At 42.8% G+C, this 20,276-nt stretch overlaps 1 protein-coding gene across 1 annotated transcript in view; it reads right to left on the bottom strand.

Moving 5' to 3' along the window:
* Window positions 1-20,276, bottom strand: part of RERE (arginine-glutamic acid dipeptide repeats) — a 545,831-nt gene that overhangs the window by 82,361 nt on the left and 443,194 nt on the right.

Raw genomic sequence — 20,276 nt, 5'->3', positions numbered from 1 at the left:
CTGCAAAAGGCGGCCTGGATCGCCAAGGCGCCCGCCCGCCGGGACCAGCGCTCCAGCTCTGGCTCCGGCTCTGGCCCCGGCCCCGGCTGGATTCCCCTTGGTGGCCAGAACCTCCTGAGTGCCGGCGACAAGAGCCTCTTGAGTCCCCGGCACCTGAATCTCAGTGCCCTCCTACCAAACAGGAGTACACCAAGGCGATAAAGAATAAAAACTTCCTCCTACCGCGGCGAGCGCGGGCAGAAGACACCCGCAGGGCTGGGGCCCTTCCCAAGCCGATTGGTCTCCAGGACACACTCCGGGTAACAAGGGTCGGCAGCTACCAGGCTGCCAGCCTACCGTCCCCGCCCTGGCGCCTGGGCTGCGAAACTGGGGACTGGCCCCGACGACCCCCGCGGTCCCTTCCGGCCCGCGACTGTGGGCGGCCTCTCCCGCCAGGCCCAAGCATTAGCCAGCACTTCGCAGGGCGCCGTTTCACAAGTAAATCACCGCGGAAGCTTCCCAGCCAATAAATCACCTGCCCACCAGGAAGAGGGTCCCTCCCACTCTCTGTGTTTGAGGTTAGCAGGTTAAATTAAGTGAAGGGTTAGACTTGGCCTAGAGGACCAATCTGCAACCTACTACACCACTTCTGGAGGAGGCTCTGCGTTTTCAGATTTCATCCCTTGCTAAGACAGGACTCGTCGGTGTCAATTCTTAATATAATTCATATATTGTAGTTTGAAGGAAAAAAAAATCCGTCAAGGCACAAGAGAGAAGCGAGCTCTCTGCTAGTCTGAAGAAGAGTGATCTTTGTTACCTGACAAACGTACCATTTATGTAATCAACAGGCAGCCTGGGCTGTGCACACACAGTATCCACATGGGAGACCTAGGGAGGAAGGGGCAGCCCTGACCTCACAGAGTTCCAGTTTGGCTGAGAATACAAACAGGTAAACAGATCCCTCTTCTGGCCTGACGGAAAGCATCTGAATAACAAAGGGCGGTGGGCGGAGCTAGGGGAGGAAGCAACTTACTGGGCTAGCTGATATCCTGGAGGAAGTGAGAAGGAAGAGAATGAACCCTGCAGGTGGGAGCCAGCAGGGCTTTAGGCAGAGAAGTCAGCTAAGAAGGACTTATAGAACATTCTGGGACCTTGCAAGGATGAGAGAGTGCAAAGTAGAGTGCCAGTTCTAACACTGAAGGGGCAGAGGAGGATCAGGCTACAGAGCCTTTTAGGCCACATTCAAGAGTTATAGTCCTAAACAGTGTGGTTTAGGCCAGCAGATAAACTGAAGCATGAGCTTTTCATGAGAAGACTGTGTCAGTGTGGCCTAAACCACACTGAATTAGGGACAGGCCAGTTAAACAGGCAGGTGACACAGCTCACATGTGAGATAAGGAGGGCATGAACTACTGCCACACTCAACTTCATTCATCAGAATTCTTGCTTCTTAATCCATTCTTTAAGCACTCAAGTATCTACTAGCACAGAGAAAGATTTAAGATAGTAAAGGTATCCATGGAAATTTATTGGAGCTGGCAGGTGGCATGGTAGTTAAGAGCGTTGTACTCCCACAAGGCTGACTCTGGTTCAGGTCCTAGAACTGGCAACTTTCTCTCTCTGCCGCTCTATTCTCCTCTAGTCAAATTAAAATGAATAAATAAATGGATAAATGAAATTAAATTTAAAAATTCTTTTAAAAGGTTAAAAAAAGGTACCATGGAAATGTATTAAACTGTGATTCATTTTTAGCAGGTAAGATAAATATGTATGACATCATTACAGAGGATTCTGAGACATTATCTGGCCCAGCATGAAGAAGTGAGGAGTACTTCATCAGGGCAGCAAGGGAGCTAAGAAGAGCAATGGACTGAAAAGTCCAGATGACTTTACCAAGGCAGTAAAGCATGGGCCATGAGAATGGGCAAGGTCATGAGAATGGGCAGCATTTATGTAGAGCAGGGAGAGGCTGAAAGACCTATATACAGGATGGAGGTGGAAGAACAGAGGGTAGATTATGAGAGACAAGGTCTACAAGGAGTTGAGGTGGGGATCTGGTATATCACAGTGAAATGCCAACATGTGATCTGAATATGGACTTGTTGCCAAGCAACACATAACAGGATCACTAGAGAAGGAGGACACAATGAAGTGTCATTCACAGTCCCCTGAACATCACAACCTCAAACGTTGAAATCTCAAAAGGTCAAAGTCCCTAAAATCTAAAATCCTCAAAATCATAATCCCAAAAGAACAAAATCCTGAAAGCCCAAATCCCCAATTCCCACACCAAAAAAGGCTGTAAGAGGAATAGAGGGCATGCTCCATGCCACAGGATAAAGCACTACTCAAGAGAAGCTGGACCCGGGAACCAGCAGTTAGTGTAATGGCTATGTTGCTGGACTCCCATGTAGTCGACCACGGTTTGCGTCCCGGACCCGGTGGCTTAGAACTCAGACCGGACGCGTGTGCATGCGTGCCCAAGATCCCAAGAGGAGAATGGAGGAGAAGGGATTGTGGCGTGACCATCCCCCCTGGGGGGTGATTTCTCACTTTCTGTCTCTATGTCTCTCTCTGTCTGTCTGGCGAGCGCACGCGCCCTATAGTGAAAACCTCTCCAAAAAAAAAAAAAAAAAGAGAGAGAGAGATGCTGGACCCCACATTGTTAACCATGGTTTGAATCCCTGGTCCAGCCTGAAACACTCTGGGTAAATGCCCAGAATCCGATGGGCTGGAGGAAGGTGATCATAGTGTGACCAGACCCCATGGAGGGGGATTTTCTCTCTTTCATGCATATGGGTGCTGTATTATGAATAAAGAAAAAAATGAGGAGTGGGGTGGGTAGTAGAAAACTGAATTCTGGGTAAAGGATTAGCATGTATTGAATCATACAAAAGTTTCAAAAAGAGCAGTGTCATGTAGAAAATGAATGTAAACATATTCTGAGAAGATTTAAGCATGCTCTTCAAAGGGGAAAAAATGGCTATTCACAGTGATGCGAGACTTCAAAATATAGTAGATGATGATGAAGGTTGGACAGCTTTTATGGACTACCTCCATACAATTGCCCATAATCCATTCCTCCACCCCCTTTTTCATTTGCTAGAGGGCACGTGTGCTTACCAGAGTGGGTGGGAGAGTAAGAAAGCATACCCATGGGGCATGATCATGCCAAAATCCCTTCTCCATCCTATTGGGATTTCGTACCTGGCATGTTTCTCAAGCTGCGGAATTTAGGATTCAAATTATACAATTGGCCATGAGGGATCAGGCTCCCTTAACCCCTCACATAGGGCTGATCCAAAATACTTTTTTATATGTCAAATTTTCTTTTTACTTTTTGTTTTGTTTCCTTTTTCTTTAGTTTTGTTTCCATAATTTTACATTGTCAGCATCTTTTATAAGATGCATGTCTTCTTCACATTATTTCCATACTGAAGGTTTAAACTGTATACAAACTTTCACAGAGTTCTAGTTTGTTTTATACATTTTAAAATGAATTTGACTGCAAAACTGCATTATCACAATGTTAATTTTGTATGTAAACATTGTGTGTGTATGTAAAAACATCGAAACATCCTCAATAAACGCAAAGATGTTCTTTCTTGTAAAGGTTGGCAGAAATAGGATTCTCAAGGTATTAAATTCAGGGCTAAAGAGTATAAACACCATCCTGCAGAGGCCAAAGCACTATGCATAGGTAGGAACTATCTGTGTAATCCACTGCAATGTTTGATCTACCTTGTCAAAGGACTTGGGTTGACAAGTGTTTCAGATGACAGCAAGTTAGAAAGCTGGTGTCCACAATTTAGCAACCATAGTGATATGTATTTATACATTCTGCTTTTTGACTTAGTTCTTTATGAACATGGTTCATCTGCTTTAAGTGTTATACCCATGCATGTTACTATGCCTATTTTATTATATAAAGTGGCTAATTCAGTGTTCTTTCATGTTTGTATATGTTTCTCAAATAAATCTCTCTTTGAATATGTATCTTTTTTTTTCTTTTTTTAAACTGCCAGGGGACACATATGCTTACCAGAGAGATGGAAAGAGGAGGAAAAAGCATGTGGTCATGCTATAATCCCTTCTCCATTTCTCCATCCTGTCGGGATTTTAGGCACACATATATGTGCACCTGGAATGTCTTTCAAGCTGCCAGGATTTGAACCCAGGTCAGCCATTTGGGATCTAGCTCCTTTAATGACTAGGCCACAGAGCCAGCTCAGTAAATATCTTTTAAAAAAAAATTTTTTTTTTTAAGAGGCTTTTGCTACAGGGCGCATGAGCTCACCAGAAAGACAGAGACAGACAGAGAAATAGAAAGTGAGAAATCACCCCCCAGGGGGGATGGCCATGCTGCAATCCCTTCTTTTCTATTCTCTCGGGATCTTGGACAAGCATGCACATGCGCCCGGCGTGAGTGGTGTGAGTTCTAAGCCACCGGGTCTGGGACTTGAACTGCAGTCGACTACATGAGAGTCCAGTGACACAGCCATTACACCAACTGCTGGTCCTCAAAAGGTTTTTTTTTTTTTTAATTATTTTATTCCAGAATTTTTAAAAAATAATTATTTATTATTTATTTTATTTATTCATTCATTTATTTTTTAATTTTACCAGAGAGAGACAGAGGGTGAGAGTGAGAGAGAGGAAGTGAGAAAGCAAGCCACCAGATTCAGGACTTGAACCCTGGTCAGTCATGTGGGAGTGTCCAGCACCTTAACCCAGCACGCCACCTGCTGGTCCCTAGAATTGTTTTAATGGGATTTTGATCTTTTGGAACTTTAGACTTTGGGGATGTTACACTTTAGGGATTTTTATCTTTCAGGATTTCAACATTTAGAATTATAGCATTTGGGATTGTGTCTTTCGGGATTTTGGCCCAAGCCTGAAGACAGCATATGGTGAAGACTGATACTAGAACATCTGGAAAATGTGACAGAGTCGGACAAACTGAGTTCAGATCCCATTTCTTCTATTTAATATGATGTAATCCTCTGAACAACATCCATTCAACTAATAGTTATTAACTATCTACTATATGCCAGGAACCTCACAAATATTAATTAAAATCCTCATCATCTAAAAAAGAAGTACTATTACTATCCCCATTTCACAGAAAAGGAAGCTGAAGTATGGATATAAAGTAACCAGAACAAGGTCCCCCAACCCTCAAAGGCAAAGCCAGAATTCAAACCCAGCCTCCCAAATCCATTCGCTTCGCTGCCATGTTCTCTGTAAAAGGCAGATAAGAGTCTAGAGTGTAACCGTTCTCTGTCATGGTTCCATTATATGATACTCTGCACTTTCCTGTTGGCCCCAATATCAAATCATAAAGCCCTCTGTATTCTTCCTTAAAAATGGCTTTCACAGTCCTGCTTACAACCCCATTCAAATGCTAGTGCTAAGCCATGCCTTATCCCTTCCCTATTAACTAACCTGTTAAACTTTCTCTGACCATTTACAAACCCCTGCCAAGTAATTTCTTTTTTTTCTTTTCTTGAGAGATTTTTGCTATAGGGTTCATGTGCTTCTTGGAGAAACAGAGACAGAAAGTCACCCCTCAGGGAGAATGATCACGTTGTAATCTCTTGTCCTCCATTTTCCTCTGGGGATTTTGGGCACACACATACAAGCGCCCAGCATGAATTTCAGGCCTCTGGATCTGGGACTCAAACTACGGTTAACCACATGAGAGGTTAGTGCCTTAACCACTAAGCCAACTGCTGGCCCCTTTGAAAAGGAATTTTAACTACTGATTTCATCATGGAAACCACCCCCCCTCACCACCACCTTACCCTTAGCCCCTATGAAGGATGGCATTTATACCCTTTAGGCCTTGAATTCAATGCCCTCCACAATCCTCTCCCTGCCTAACTTTCTAATCAGATATCCAATAATGCCAACTGACCCACACTGGGAACTTTGCTGGAACTTGAGTCTCAGTAAGATTCCTTCTGGTTTTCCTTGAATTTAAGCTCAAATCCCTTCCACTCCAAAATGAAACTTAAGTGGCTTAACTATTCCCTATCACTAATTTATTTATTCATATAAGGCTTCATTTATCTGCAGAGTCTAAAAACTCTGAAAAGGGACCATTTTTATACCACTTTGCTTTCCTGTAGCACTAGGCAGTTGCACTATAGAACACTATAGAAGGCTTTTTTTTTTTTTTGCTATAGGGCGTGTACGCTGCTCAAAGACAGAGCAGAGACAGACAGAGACAGAAAGCGAGAAATCACCCCCCAGGGGGGATGGCCACGCCACAATCCCTTCTCCTCCATTCTCCTCTAGGGATCTTGGGCATGCACGCATACGCGCCCCGCTGAGTTTAAGCCACAGGGTCCGGGACTCGAACTGTGGTCGACTACATGGGAGTCCAGCAACATAGCCATTATGCTAACTGCTGGTCCCTAGAAGTTTTTAACATACAAGTGAAACAAGTCATGAGATGTTGAGGGCCCAGGCTAGATTGATCACAGTGGAAATGAACTGTTAAAATTGAAAAAGTCCTTGGGGCCAGCAGGTAGTGCGAGGCTGAGGCCCTAGACTGCCGCATGGCTGGATATGGTTAAGTCTCAGACCCGGCGGCTTACCTTCTCACTTTCTCTCATCTTTCTCTAATGAGCACACGTGCCCTATAGCAAATTTAAAAATAATAATAATAAATAGAGTAAGATAAATAATAAAAAATTTGAAGGGTTCATTCTGAACTTTGACAGCAGAGTTGATCTTTGGGCTCTGTGACACCAAACTCCACTGGTTTTCCTCACACCACTTGGCCTAATTCCCTACTCAACTTCTAAATGTTGGGAGTCTCCCTAAAGCTTTGTTCTAAGCTTTCTGCTTTCTAGACTCCCTCTCAATCTCTACCATTTCTCTTGGTCCTAAATATCATCCCAGATTCTCACTATTCTTTCTAATGGTAAGTTATGACTCAAAGCCATTGGGAACACTCATTTGGATATCTCATAGGCATTTCCAACTACTACTAGAAAAAAGAATTTGACATCTGGTAGTGAACACAGACCTACCCCAGTCGTCATATATATCAATGACTATGCTATCAAGTACCAAGCACCTTGGCTCTGCTCATAAAAAAAGAAAAAAAAAAAGGAAGTATAATTTTCATGTGGCTGTGCTGTTACTTCTCTATGGAAAACCGCAAGGCCTCAAAACCAGCAAAACATCTGCTGCTCAGAGACCAGCCTTTACCTGTGGTTTACCAGAAATGTAGAGTAGCCTTTAAAATCGAAACAGACAACCCACTCAGCACAGTGGTGGATAGGTCAATACTGGAACAGGTTTCAGGGGACAGTAAGCTAGCTCCTTTCTCTATGAATTCATCTCTCTCAAATGAAGACCTCGGTGTTTTTAAGACTTTAATAATTAACACTACTGTCTTATAAACAGGAATTAAAAACTCCTAAATATATGTTCATGGAAACAGTTGGGTTTCTTAACTGTTTTCTACTGGTTGAGCTGCAATCCAGCATTTCTAGTGCTGAAATTCCAGTCCTCATGAATTATTTCTATATTCAATAATTTTCCTGGCCCTGAGACTGTACAGATATTATAATACCAGGATGACAAGGGTGGAAGGGGAAAAAAGAATGTGTTCTTTTTTCTTTTTGTTTTTAAAGAGATTTTTGCTATAGAGCACTTGTGCTCGCCAAAGACACACAGAGAGACAGAAAATGAGAAATCATCCCCTAGGGTGGATGGCCATACCACAATCCCTTCTTCTCCTTTCTCCACTCAAGATTTTGGGCACACACACCCATGCGCCTGGTGTGAGTTTTTAAGCCGCTGGGTCCAGGACTCTAACTGGTCGACTATGTGGGAGTTCAAAGACGTAACTACTACGCCTCTACTGGTCCCAGGATGTGTTCATTTCAGAAAAAAAAAAAAAAAAAGACAAAAAAGGAAACCTCTGGCTTGCGAACTGCTGCCACTGTGAAACAGCTCTGCTTTAAGCTCCGCCAAGAATACAACCCATCCATTCTCAGGAAGCATGAACATAGGGTCTTCGGATGCTAGGGTTTGATTCTTGGTTGCTGCTCATGTCTGGCCAACCTGCTTATGTGCTGTTTGGGAACACAAAGCACATCTTTTTCTATTTTTGTAACCTCAAAGCCAGGTGAGAGCCAAATGTAAATACAAACTTACTATGGCAAGAAGACTGCTCTTTGCTTTGTGTTACAACTTGGTTTATGATTGTGTCCCAAATTTTAGATGAATTGCTACAGTTTTCCATTATAGGCCAAAACTCCACATTATCATCAGAAGTCACCTATATATAAATTCTTTGTAGAGAACTTTAAAAAAAAAATTGCCAGAGGAGGGACCAGCAGTTAATGTAATGGCTATGTCGCTGGACTCCCATGTAGTTGACCGTGGTTCGCATGCCGGACCCAGTGGCTTAAAACTCATGCCGGGTGCGTGTGCGTGCGTGCCCAAGATCCCGAGAGGAGAATGGAGGAGAAGGGATTTGTGGCATGGCCATCCCCCCGGGGGGTGATTTCTTGCTTTCTATCTCTCTCTCTCTCTCTCTGTCTGGCGCCCTATAGCAAAAACCGCTCCAAAAAAAAAATTGCCAGAGGGCATGAAGACTGGGTGGGGGTGGGAGAAGCAAACAAGCAAGCATACTCCCTGAGGAGGCATGGTCAGTGCTGCAATCATTTTCCTCCCTTTCTCCATCCCATCAGGATTTAAGGCATGCACACACACATACCTGATATGTTTTTCAAGCTGTCAGGGCCTCGACTCAATCCCGCAATCGGCCATGTGGGATCTGTCTTCCTGTGCACAGTGCTTAAATGCTGTGTGACGGGGCTAGCCCCCTACTAGAGAACATTTAACTTCTAGATTTGAAAAGGTGAGTGACAAGAACTCAGTAGCATTAAACTTGGGTTTGAGAGGATTTGGAAAGCACTCTTTCTCACGTTTGGTAGAATATAAAAAGCATGAAGTCCTGAATCTAGTCTTCTCTATTCCAGAAGGAAATTTTGATATGGCTGTTTAGACATGGCTACTTTTGAAATGGGAGATACCTAATAGAAATAAAAACAAGTTGGTCCAAATGCATTAATATTATCTCTTGGGGGGACCAACAGGTGGCATGGTGTTAAAAGCACTGGATTCCCACACAGTCAACCGTGGTTTGAGCCCGGACCTGGTGGCTTACTTTCTTGCTTTCCCTTTCTCTGTTTCTCTCTAGTCAAATTAAAAAATAATAATAATAAATGGAATTAAATAAATAATTCTTTTTAAAATTAAAAAAAGAGAGAACCATTATTTCTTACATTGGTTTAATGTGCTCAAAAGGTCCTCAGGCTATTGCTGAACCCACCTCAGTCCAAACCCCCAGCCCCTGTGCCTGTGGGGAGCCCTCATTGGCCTTTCTCAGATGCTCTCTACCCTCAAAGTGGCAGGCTGGCCTAAGACAAGCAGCTTCACTATAAACCCCACTGAGCAGTACAAATATCAATTTTTATATGCATTATGGTATGAAAAAAGGCAGGAAAGCAGAGCCCTATACCTCAATATGGGCTTAACAGAGTGCTACACTGTCCCAGGCTCCACCCTATGGGCTCGATATGCATTGACTCATTCAATCATCACAATAGCTGTTAAGAAGGAGGGAGGACTAATACCTTGTTGCACTAATGAGAAAACTAGCTGTATGTCACCAAATCCTTGAACCAGGATAGGAAGGTCAAGGGTGGTAAGTATAAACTGGGGAGCCTCAGGACTGGGGTAGGGCCTAGGAATGGAGTTAAGAGTGCAGATAAGGGACGAGGTGGGTGGCTGTTGCTTGCGTTTGCATTTCAAGATATTGTTTCCAAAAATAATCTATCAATGGACAATAAAGGTTATATTTTCATAATTTATCTTTGTCTCAATATGTGTGTGTATATATATATATTTTTTTAAGAATTATTTTATTTGACTTTATTTTAATTTGACCAGAGAGGGACAACAGTGAGTGAGAGAGAGAGAAAGAAAGCAAGCCTCAAGGTCCAGGACTTGAACCATGGTCAGCCATGTGAGAGTCCAGAGCCTTTAGCCACCATGCCACCTACTGGCCCTTCAATGTGTTTATATTTTAAACTGGTCATAAAATACCTACTCTCCCTAACCCAACAAATTACTCAGCATATCAAATTGGATGGCAGAGATGGAGTACTGGGCTGAGAGTAAATCCTCAGAGGGTATAAGGTGTGCTTATGCCCCTGGTCCACAGATGAAGCTCTCAACATGGCTCATTCCGGTGTCAACTTGAGGGCTGGTCCACTGTCTGCAGCAGAGAGAGTGCAGAAGAAAGGAACGAAGCTACAGAAACCAGCTAAAAGATACCTCTGCATTAACCCCTGGCTGAGAGCTTTCAAAATTAACTCCCTCTGGTGAATTTTAACTAGTGTATCACAGTCAGACAATCACTACGACTTCTGAAAAGCGCTGGCTACTCAGTCCTCTTACATAACTGTTTGGAAAACACTGTAGGTATTAAAATGATTTCCACTGTGAAAATGGCTCCTTCTGCCCTTCCCTGTCTTCAGCACAAAATTTTATGTTAATAACTTACTGGTTCTCAGGGGATTGAAGAGCAGGCAGATCTGCAAGTAAGCAAACTACAGTCCCACCCCCAACAGAGACACAAAAGTGTAAGCCCATAAGCGAGGGAGTAAAAGGAGTATGTCCTTGGCTCTGCAGAGGCAGAGAACTGTAGGAAAAATGAAAGCCGTGTCCTAAATATGGTCCTGTGTCAAGGAGGGGTAAGGTGAAGAAAGGGAATACTCAGACACCAGAGACAAAAGCCTTTCTAGGGACCAGCAGTTAGCATAATGGCTATGTTGCTGGACTCCCATGTAGTCGACCGCAGTTCAAGTCCCAGACCCGGTGACTTAAACTCACACCGGGCGCGTGTGCGCCCAGGATCCCGAGTGGAGAAGGGATTGCGGGGTGGCCATCTCCCCTAGGGAGTGACTTCTCGCTTTCTGTCTCTCTCTTTCTATTGAGCGCATGCACCCTATAGCAAAAACAAAACAAAACAAAACAAAAAAAACCTCCCCAGAAACAAAAGCCTTTTTATACATCTGTATTGCCATGACGCGGGCTTGTGCATCAGTGGCTCTGACAGACCACTGCTGAGAACCTACTGCATTTCATCCAGGTAGTCCTGTTTGCTGTGGACTCCTATCACCCACATCTAAAACACATTTCCTTCTTCAGATTTACTACTGAAACAGTTTTGAGATTTATCATTTGACTTTGTTTTAAAATATTTAACACATTAATGAAAGGGTGACCTGAAAAAGGTACTACTTTTTCAATAGTAGCACCAGAATCAATTCATGTGGAAAGGGACCTGCCAGCAAGCCACAGTGGCAGTTCCAAAATTTCCAGTGTGCTGCTCCTGATTTCTGACTCCACTTCCAATACACTTTGCACTTACCAGCGTTATCCCAGGATAGCAACTTAGTATTTATTTAAACTATTCAGTCATCAGAAAAGTCTTGACACATATTTGGAAAGATAATAAACACAGAAAAAATGCATGACTTTTCCGATGACCAAATAGAATATAAAGACAGGAAATGGGATAATTAAAATAATCATCACATTTGATGAATCTCAAATATCTCTCCACATCTGACATTTTGTTCTAGCTTAGACTTGAGCTTACACTTTCTTTGTTTTCCTTTCTTTTTTCTTAGAGTTTTGCCATAGGGCACGTGTGGAGGGGGCAGAATAAGAAATCACCCCCGGGGGCATGGACTTTGAACAGCACAGTCAGCTATGTGTGATCCAGTCTCAACATGGACCCTGATCAGTCCTAGACAACATTCACCTCAGAGCAGCCCAGCGGTGAACCTAGAGAAATGGCTGAAATAATTCAGTCTTTCTCAAGTCCCCTCAGGCTTCTTTGCAAAGAGTGGTAGTAGTGGTAGCAGTAGCACAAGTGTGTTGTCACAATACATACTTGAAGACAGGTGTCACCAGTCATGTTCTACAGATGAAGAATAAGAACATTAGGTAAATCAAATATCCTCTCCTAACGCATTTGTAATCACCATCGGTGCCAGGAAGGATTCAAAGTCCAAGTCTAACAACAGAAATCATACCAATGGGGGTTAAGAGCAGCTAGATCCCACACGGCTGACAGCATGGCTCAAGTCCCGGACCAGGCAGCTTGGAAAACAGGCCAAGCGCATGTATGTGCATGCCCCGAATCTCAAGAGGAGACTGGAAGAGAAGGGATTACAACATGGCCATCCCCTCGGGTGGGGGTGGGGAGTGGAGGGAGGGAGGTGATTTTGCGCTTTCTCTCTCTCAGGTGAGTACGCATGCCATATAGCACATTAAAAAGAACAAAAAAAAGGCATGCTAATGATCATAGAGCTTCTGCCTAGTGCTCCCCATTCAGTGGGAGCTGGTAAGTGTCTTTATGTATTAACTCATTCCATGAAGTGTTCCCACATGCCCTAGGGACGACCCAGTGTTACACTGCAAAGGACCCTCTAGGCATCCCATTGTCTTCCAAATACCCAATAGACTGTAGGCCTCTTGCCCTCACCTTCTTATTGGTATAAGACTTATTCCTGTGTTTCCTTCCTACAGGTACTTTAGGGTCCCTCAGAACAGCCCTCTTCAAGAATCCCCATCTCCAATAAAAATCTTCACCTCAAATGCTAAATTTTTAAAAGTTATTTACTTATTTCTTCCATGAGTAAGAGAGATAGAGAGAAAGAGACAGCAAACATCACAAAGAGGATCCCACTCCCAGCTTTAGCCAGTCCCAGATCATGGGCACACATGTGTACCAAGGGAGATCTTTGGATTTGAACTAGGAACCTTTTCATGTAGGTTATCCTTGCACTGCATAGAGTTCTACCACTGCCCTACTGTCCACTTGAAATGTCTATTAGGGATTGAATCCTCCCATAAATGTCTTATCTATGTCCCAGCCTTAAGGGCCCAATGTTTTCACACTAGTTAATTCCAGGACTTAAAGTCCATCCTGGGGATAACTCAAAGGTCCTTTCCTCGCAATTCTTCATCAGAATCTGTCATAGGATTAGGTCCATATGAACTAAAGTTTCATCTACAATTTCTCCATTACCCTCATGAGCCTCATGGACCTAATTAATACTTGAAGGCCCCATAGCTTGTCTCTCACAAACTAGTGTGCCCTCTCTTAGCTTCCTATGTTTGTTCTTTCAGCTGCAGCAGAGTTCTCCTAAAAGAAGGGCCGAGTTTGCTTTCTTTCCCTGTTCCCTCTCCTTTCCTCACCACTTTCATCAGTCACCATACCCTCCAGATTTATCATTTGTGGAGTTTCTTGTTTGGCATGCTCCTTTCTGCTTTTACAGGAACATTGCAGGGCCAGAAGACTGTATTAGTCTTGGCCCTAAAGCTCAGTGTCTATTCATGGCTCTCACCCCAAAATTCCAATTCTGGGCATTCTGAATATTAACGTGTCTTTATTATTATTATTATTTTATACTTTGCTATAGGGCATGTGCATTTGCCCAACAGAAGCAGAGAGAGAGAGAGAAAGTAAGAAAGCATCCCACAGCAGGGGTGACTATGCTGAAATCCTTTCTCTTTCACTCTCCTCTTAGGATATATGCTAACTCTCCTCTTAGGATTTTGGGCATGCATACACACACACACACACACACACACACACACCCTGAGTGTTTTTCAAGTTGCTGGGTCTGGGACATGAACCACAGAGTCAGCTGTGTAGGATCCAGCCAACCTAACCACTATGCTACCTGGCTGGTCTGATGTGTCCTCTTATTTGGAGACTTGCAGCAAAGTAATGGCCCCACAATTGGATTCCTATGACCTATTCAAATCTTGTAGAAAAGCCAATTATCATTGAGTGTCCCCATCTGAATTCCATTCTCTAGGTCTCTGCCAATACTTTTCTCTCTTACATGATCTGGAATGTCCCCTCCTCTCCCCTTTGCTTATTCAAACACATCAATTCAACTAATATTTACTGAGCACTAATTATGGTGAACACATTGTGCTAAGAGCATGCTGGGAGGACCTGTGTGGGGGTGATCCAGTTTAAATTGCATCCCTACCATGGAGTCCACTTTGCTTTTTCCTCCTTCTCTGGACAACATTCCGTGTTCACTATTAGTGCTAATAAGCACTCTTGACATTAGAATGCCTATAGGTCTCCTATAAGCTGTGGATTCCTTTCCTTTCGGAGCTGAAGAGCCAATGTCTTTTGCAGCCCTCAGAGTGCCTAGCAAATACTAGGTTGTCAGGAAAGTCACAATGTGTTTTTCTACACAAAAATGAGTCATGACTTTCCCAACAACTTAATAGAACGCAAGCAATGTGATAACTTTGGATGACTGAATGGATGTTGATTTTGTTCTTACAGTTTTCACAAAAACATAGGTATAGTTTGGTGGGATGAAGACACAATTTTTAGTCAATATTATATTTATGTTTCTTTTCCCTAGGAAAGGTAGAGAAGTAAATGAGATTTCAAAATAGGATTAACTGCTTGGAATTTAGGTGCAAAACTGTCTTTTATATTTACTCATATCAGAGGAATTAAAGGGTATTATATTTCTTTCTTTAAAAAACACATCTTTGAGCCCAACTGGGGTCGCTCATCCTAGCTGCTGCTGTTGGCAGGCTGGAAGCAACACGGAAGCTCAGGTTTGGTTTAGGCCACTGTGAAGCCAGGTACACACCTACAGTCCCAGCTACTCGGGAGGCTGAGGCAGGAGGATTGTGACATAGCGAGACCCTGTCTAAAACACCACACATGCACGGGGTGTATATGCACACACATATGAACAAACGTACACACCAAGAAAACTTTAAAGAAAAAATTACACACACGTATATACACACTTAAGCTCCTGAAACAAAAGCACAGAGATTGTATGTTGCATATCCATGTTAAAATTTTTTCCACAGAACAACTTGGCTCAGAATGTGTGGCTCTGTCTCTAAATAACTGTATCCCCTATACTGCTCACTAGCCTTGTCTCAGACTTCTCCCATGTTCCTGACTGCAAGCTGGATGTCTGGGCCTCTATCATCTCTACATTCTCAGCTTCTGTGCCTCTAGGTCTCCACCAATGGGAGCAACAGTGGGGCAGGGCAGCTTCATTCCTGCAGAGACAGTAAGATACCTCAATGGCTTGAGAGAGATACTATTATGCATAGCACATTTTAATCAGCTGTCTTAGATCCCTTTAATATCAGATAAATCCTAGTTTTAGCAAAAAGACCCATTTCCCAGCCTAGTCCTAAAAGATTCTAGACAGTACTTAAAGCAGAAGTCCAAATCCAAGCCCCCCAGGTAACAGTTTGTCCATTTCTAAGAGAAGTCCTCTCCAGGGTCAAATATGGTACATGTTTACCTGTCACAAAGTAGTAATACCAAAGAGTTCTCTTTACTGTTTACTTTTCTTTCTTCTCCTTCCAAAGAATACAGGAATGACAACTGGGGAAGGTAGATCCAATATTATCCAGTAGGTCATCCTATCCTTCTCAATTCAAGAATACTGAGATAATGGGGACCAGTAGTTAGTGTAATGGCTATGTTGCTGAACTCTCATGTAGTTGACCGTGGTTTGGGTCCCGGACCTGGTGGCTTAAACTCATGTCGGGTGCATGTGCATGCGTGCCCAAGATCCCGAGAGGAGAATGGAAGAGAAGGGATTGTGGCGTGGCCATCCCCCTGGGGATGATTTCTCGCTTTCTGTCTCTCTGTCTCTCTCTGGTGAGCGCACAGGACCTATAGCAAAAAAAAGGAAGGAAAAAAAAAAAAGAATACTGAGCTCATGGATAAAACAATAGAAATCACTGTTTTATTTCCTCCCAGTTAAGATTAGTTATGGAACCATAATACAAACAGCCACTGAAGAGCCAGGTCTTTGGTATCAGAGACAAGCACGAAAGCAGCAGTCATGGGACCCGCAGATGGCACAATGGTTATGTTGCTGGACTCCCACATGGTTGACTGTGGTTCAAGTCCTGGACCCAGTCACTTGAAACTTACGTCAGGTGCATGTAAGACCAAGATCCTGGGAGGAGAATGAAGGAGAAGAGATTGCAGAATGGCCATACCCCCTGGGAGCTGATTTCTCACTTCCTGTCTTTCTGGCGAGTGCATGCGACCTATAGCAAAAATGTCTCTTAAAAAAAAAAAAGAAAGAAAGAAGCAGTCCTTCACTTCCCCACCAGCTGACTCTTCTGACAATTTGCCAGAAATCTCTACAAAATCCAGTAGCTGTCAATTCACTGCTTATTTCCCACCACACTGCAGTATTGGAAGATTTAGAGAATTTTAGACCTAGAATGAAGCCTTGGTGTGTCTAAGCTGGTCAAAATTCTCATTTTACATGTGAATTCCCACATGGTTGACCCTGGTTTGCTCAGCACATGTAAGTGAGTGATCAAAATCCTAGAAGGAAAAGGAATTATGGCATAGCCACTCACTCTTGGAGGATGATTTTTCACTTTCCTTCTCTCTGTCTCTCTCCTGTGAAAGCATATGTCCTATGGCAAAAAAACAAAACAAAACAAAACAAAAACAAACAAACAAAAAGGGTCAAGTCTGACTACCCTGAAGCTAACTACATTGGGAGAGACCACTAGAGAAAGGGATGGAAATGTCTCAGAGGCCCCAACTGCTCTAGCCTCCACCTGTTTGGATCTTCCTCACCCAGACCTTAAAGGTGTTGCTAATCCCATCTATGACTAGCTGACTGCAATGTGATGAAAGCCCCCCAAGTCAGAACAACATAGCCAAGCCACTCCTAAATTCTTGTGCAATAGAAACTGTGAGAGATAGTACATAAGCTTTACTATTTACTTTGAGCTTTAAATAGCTTAAGCTATTTACTTGTTGCTTTAAGCTGGAGTAATATTTTATTGTTAGGGGTAATTTGTTATCCAGCAATAGGAAGTTAATATAAGACTCATTACTAAAACTACTAAAAACTTTCACCTCAATGTCAACTATTCATTTAAACAAGCCAACGAACAACCCCCAGTTATACTTTCACCATATATGATATGACACAACATCAAATTATAGATGCCATATTACTAAATATATAAAGAAGGGGATCTGTTTCGTTCACTATTGTATGAATAGCACAATCAAATGTGAAAATGCACAGCAGGTAATCAACAATCACAGCCTAATGAATACCGGGCTTTATCTGTAGGGGATCAAGCTTGGTGTTCTCACAGGGCCATCTGACCTCCTATCATCCTTCCTCAAGCTTGACCCTGTCTCCTGATATGTATTCACTGCTAAGTTTCTAACTCTAACTTCAACTGATAAAACCATTAAATACTTACCTATCTTTTCTGTTCACATCGACAAGTTCTACTAGAGGAACTAAGACATCCCCTCCATGATGCAAGCTCAACACCCAGAACCTATGATTTTGGTTCTCGACACACCTATGTATTGAAATTCTTTTCTCGGCAGTCTCAAATATCACATACAAGTTATTCCATTTTTCACTCAAGGACTACACAGCCAATAGAGAAATGACCTCATGCTGGATGGTTTACATAGCAACCGAGCCTACTAGCAAAGGCTACTGAGCCACCTCGCTATCTCTGTCAATGCCGCTCTGAGTCTACATGATTATTATACTCAAGCACATTAAAGTCCTTTCATTACTGCATGCCTAACAGAAAGCACTGCCACTGGGTGAATATCAGAAAGCATGCTTCAATGCACTTTCGAGTCAAATGAGAAACAGCCAGTTAAGCAGCAGTATTAACATATGTAGAAATTCCACCAGCTAAATACCTCTTGCCAATTATGACTACACAGCTACGCCCAAATTAAAAATAATCCAACACTAATGAAAGAACCCAAATGGCCACCAGAGGCTCCTTCTCCCCTGAGATAGGGTCTCCACATAACACTGCTCTAGTACAGTGTCTAAAAAACAGGTCACTGAAGAGTCCACTTTCCCTTTGCAAAGTAGATCTCAGCACAGGATGAAAAAGGAGTAAGATTAAAGAAGAAATGTGGCTTATCCATAGGTTACAAGCAAACTAAAAGTTTAAGTCTTCAGTGAGGGCTGAGCCTTTTGCTAAAACTGAATCTAGAATTAAAAGAATCTAGACTGGGCCAGCCAGGTGGTGTGATGGTTAAGGTGGCTGGATCCCACATGGCCAACTACTCGGTTTGAGTCCTGAACCCCACGGCTTGAAAAACACACCAGGTGTGTGTACGTGTGCCCAAAATCCCAAGAGGAGAATGGAGGGGAAGGGATTGCTGCGTGGCCATCCCCCCAGGGAGGAGGTGATTTTTTCACTTTCCCTCTCCCTCTCCCTTTGCTACTGTGAGAAATAGTAAATGAGCACTGTTGCTTTAAGCTGGAGTAAATTTTATTGTTAGGGGTAATTTTTTATCCAGCAATAGAAAGTTAATACAAGACTCATTACTAAAACTATTAAAAACTCTAACCTCAATGTCAGTCAACTATTCATTTAAACAAGCCAATGAGCAACCTCCCACCTTCTCCAGTGCACATGCCCTATAGCAAAAACAAACAAAAGAATGTAGCTCAGTGGTTGCCCAGCAGAAATACAGTGAAAGCCAAAAATGTGAGCCAAGTATGCGCTTTTATTTTCTAGTAGACATATTTTTAATGAAATGGGTGAAATTATTTTATTTAACTCAATAAACCCAAGATATTATTTCAACACATAATCAATTCGAAAGCCATTAATAAACTAGTGTACGTTTCCCCCTGCTCAGTCTCCTAAGCAAAAACCTTCCCAGACGCCCACGTCCCAGGTGTTTAGCAGTCACGTGTTGCTACACAGCTAATGTATGAGAAAACATATATTCAAAGCACTGCAGGTTTTCTATTTAAGAGATAAACTCACTGTCCTGTTAGAATTAAGGGCAATGATACCATAAATTCCTAAAATACATAAAATTATACAGATCTATTATCCCAAATTAAGTAAAATCTGTCTTCCAGAAGAACTTGACCACATCCAGAAGCTGTTATGATCTGTCCCACTTCCCAAACGAGGGAAAGTGAGGCTCTGACGAGTGCTGGGGACACGCCACAGGTACTGCCTAGAAGGGGCCCTGGACTTTGTTTCTCCTTCGCTATAACGTGATATGGGCCTGAGTTCCTCACTTAATTTTGTTCAGTTAAAGAATAATCTCCAAGAAGGGTGTGGGGGGAATCAATGATCTCTCTAGGAAATGCAGGGCAAGGTAGGGGTAGGGAGAGTATTTCAATTGTAAAAGCCAGACCTTAGTCAAAAGGCAGACAGACTCCTGTCTAACTAGTGGTCTTTGTTTTCTCTAGTATGGGCCCCCTATTTGGCCTCACACAGTCCCCTCACAGGACGGCTGTAATGTTCTAGAGAGTCCCTCAAAGGAAGGTCCCCAAATCAGGGACTGGTAATGGACTCCACCTCGAGGCTGCTCTGCTGGCTTTTGTTTAGAACAATAATGCTCCTGTGATACCTCGCTGTTGCTGGAAATACTGGCATTAAGGGAGCATGAACACAGCTGTGTGTAAATTACACATGCGAACAGATTAGATCTGTATATTTACGAGGAATACAAACATATTACGAGCACATTTACATACCTAGTTGGACACACTGGGCTGCATGCAGAGTGCAGTTTGAGTTCCAAAATATTTTCTTAAAATTTTACAAAAAGAAATGCTCAGATTACTGCTAAATCAGGTTGAGCTTCTTCTGTCCTCCAACCATACCCCACACAGAATATCCCCAGAAATAAGATTTCCCTTCATCCTTACAAGCAATACTGGATAAATTCTTTGAGATTCTGTGAAGGAAAAACCTCAAAAGGCTCTCAGAACTCATTATTATAGGAAAAATAAGTCAATATGGCATAATTTTCACAGTTAAAGAGTTATAATTATAAACAGGGATGACGGCAGTATAAGGCAGAAGCAAAGGGTGGGAAGATGTGAATGTTTGAAATTAACAAATAACAGCTCTCTCTTCACACACAGCTGCATACACATAGGAAAAGGAAGACCTATGAAAACATCTGTTAAAATGGCATGTAATAAAGCAGCGTCTCTGGTTTTTTGTTTGTTTGTTTTTTAGTTTTATTTATTTGGGGGTGGCAGCTCCAACAGAATCGTCACATCATGAGGCAACCCCAGCCATCTCTAGACAGGATCTCAGGTATGTGCACCAACCACGTACAGAGCCCTCGGGACATGATTTGGGACCCTCCCACGTGGCCTCACCATCATGGAGTGCTTCAT

Source organism: Tupaia chinensis, unplaced genomic scaffold, assembly GCF_000334495.1.
Source record: "Tupaia chinensis unplaced genomic scaffold, TupChi_1.0 Scaffold000146_1, whole genome shotgun sequence".
In the NCBI taxonomy this organism is placed as follows: Eukaryota; Metazoa; Chordata; class Mammalia; order Scandentia; family Tupaiidae; genus Tupaia; species Tupaia belangeri.
This window is presented reverse-complemented; position numbering and strand designations above follow the sequence as displayed.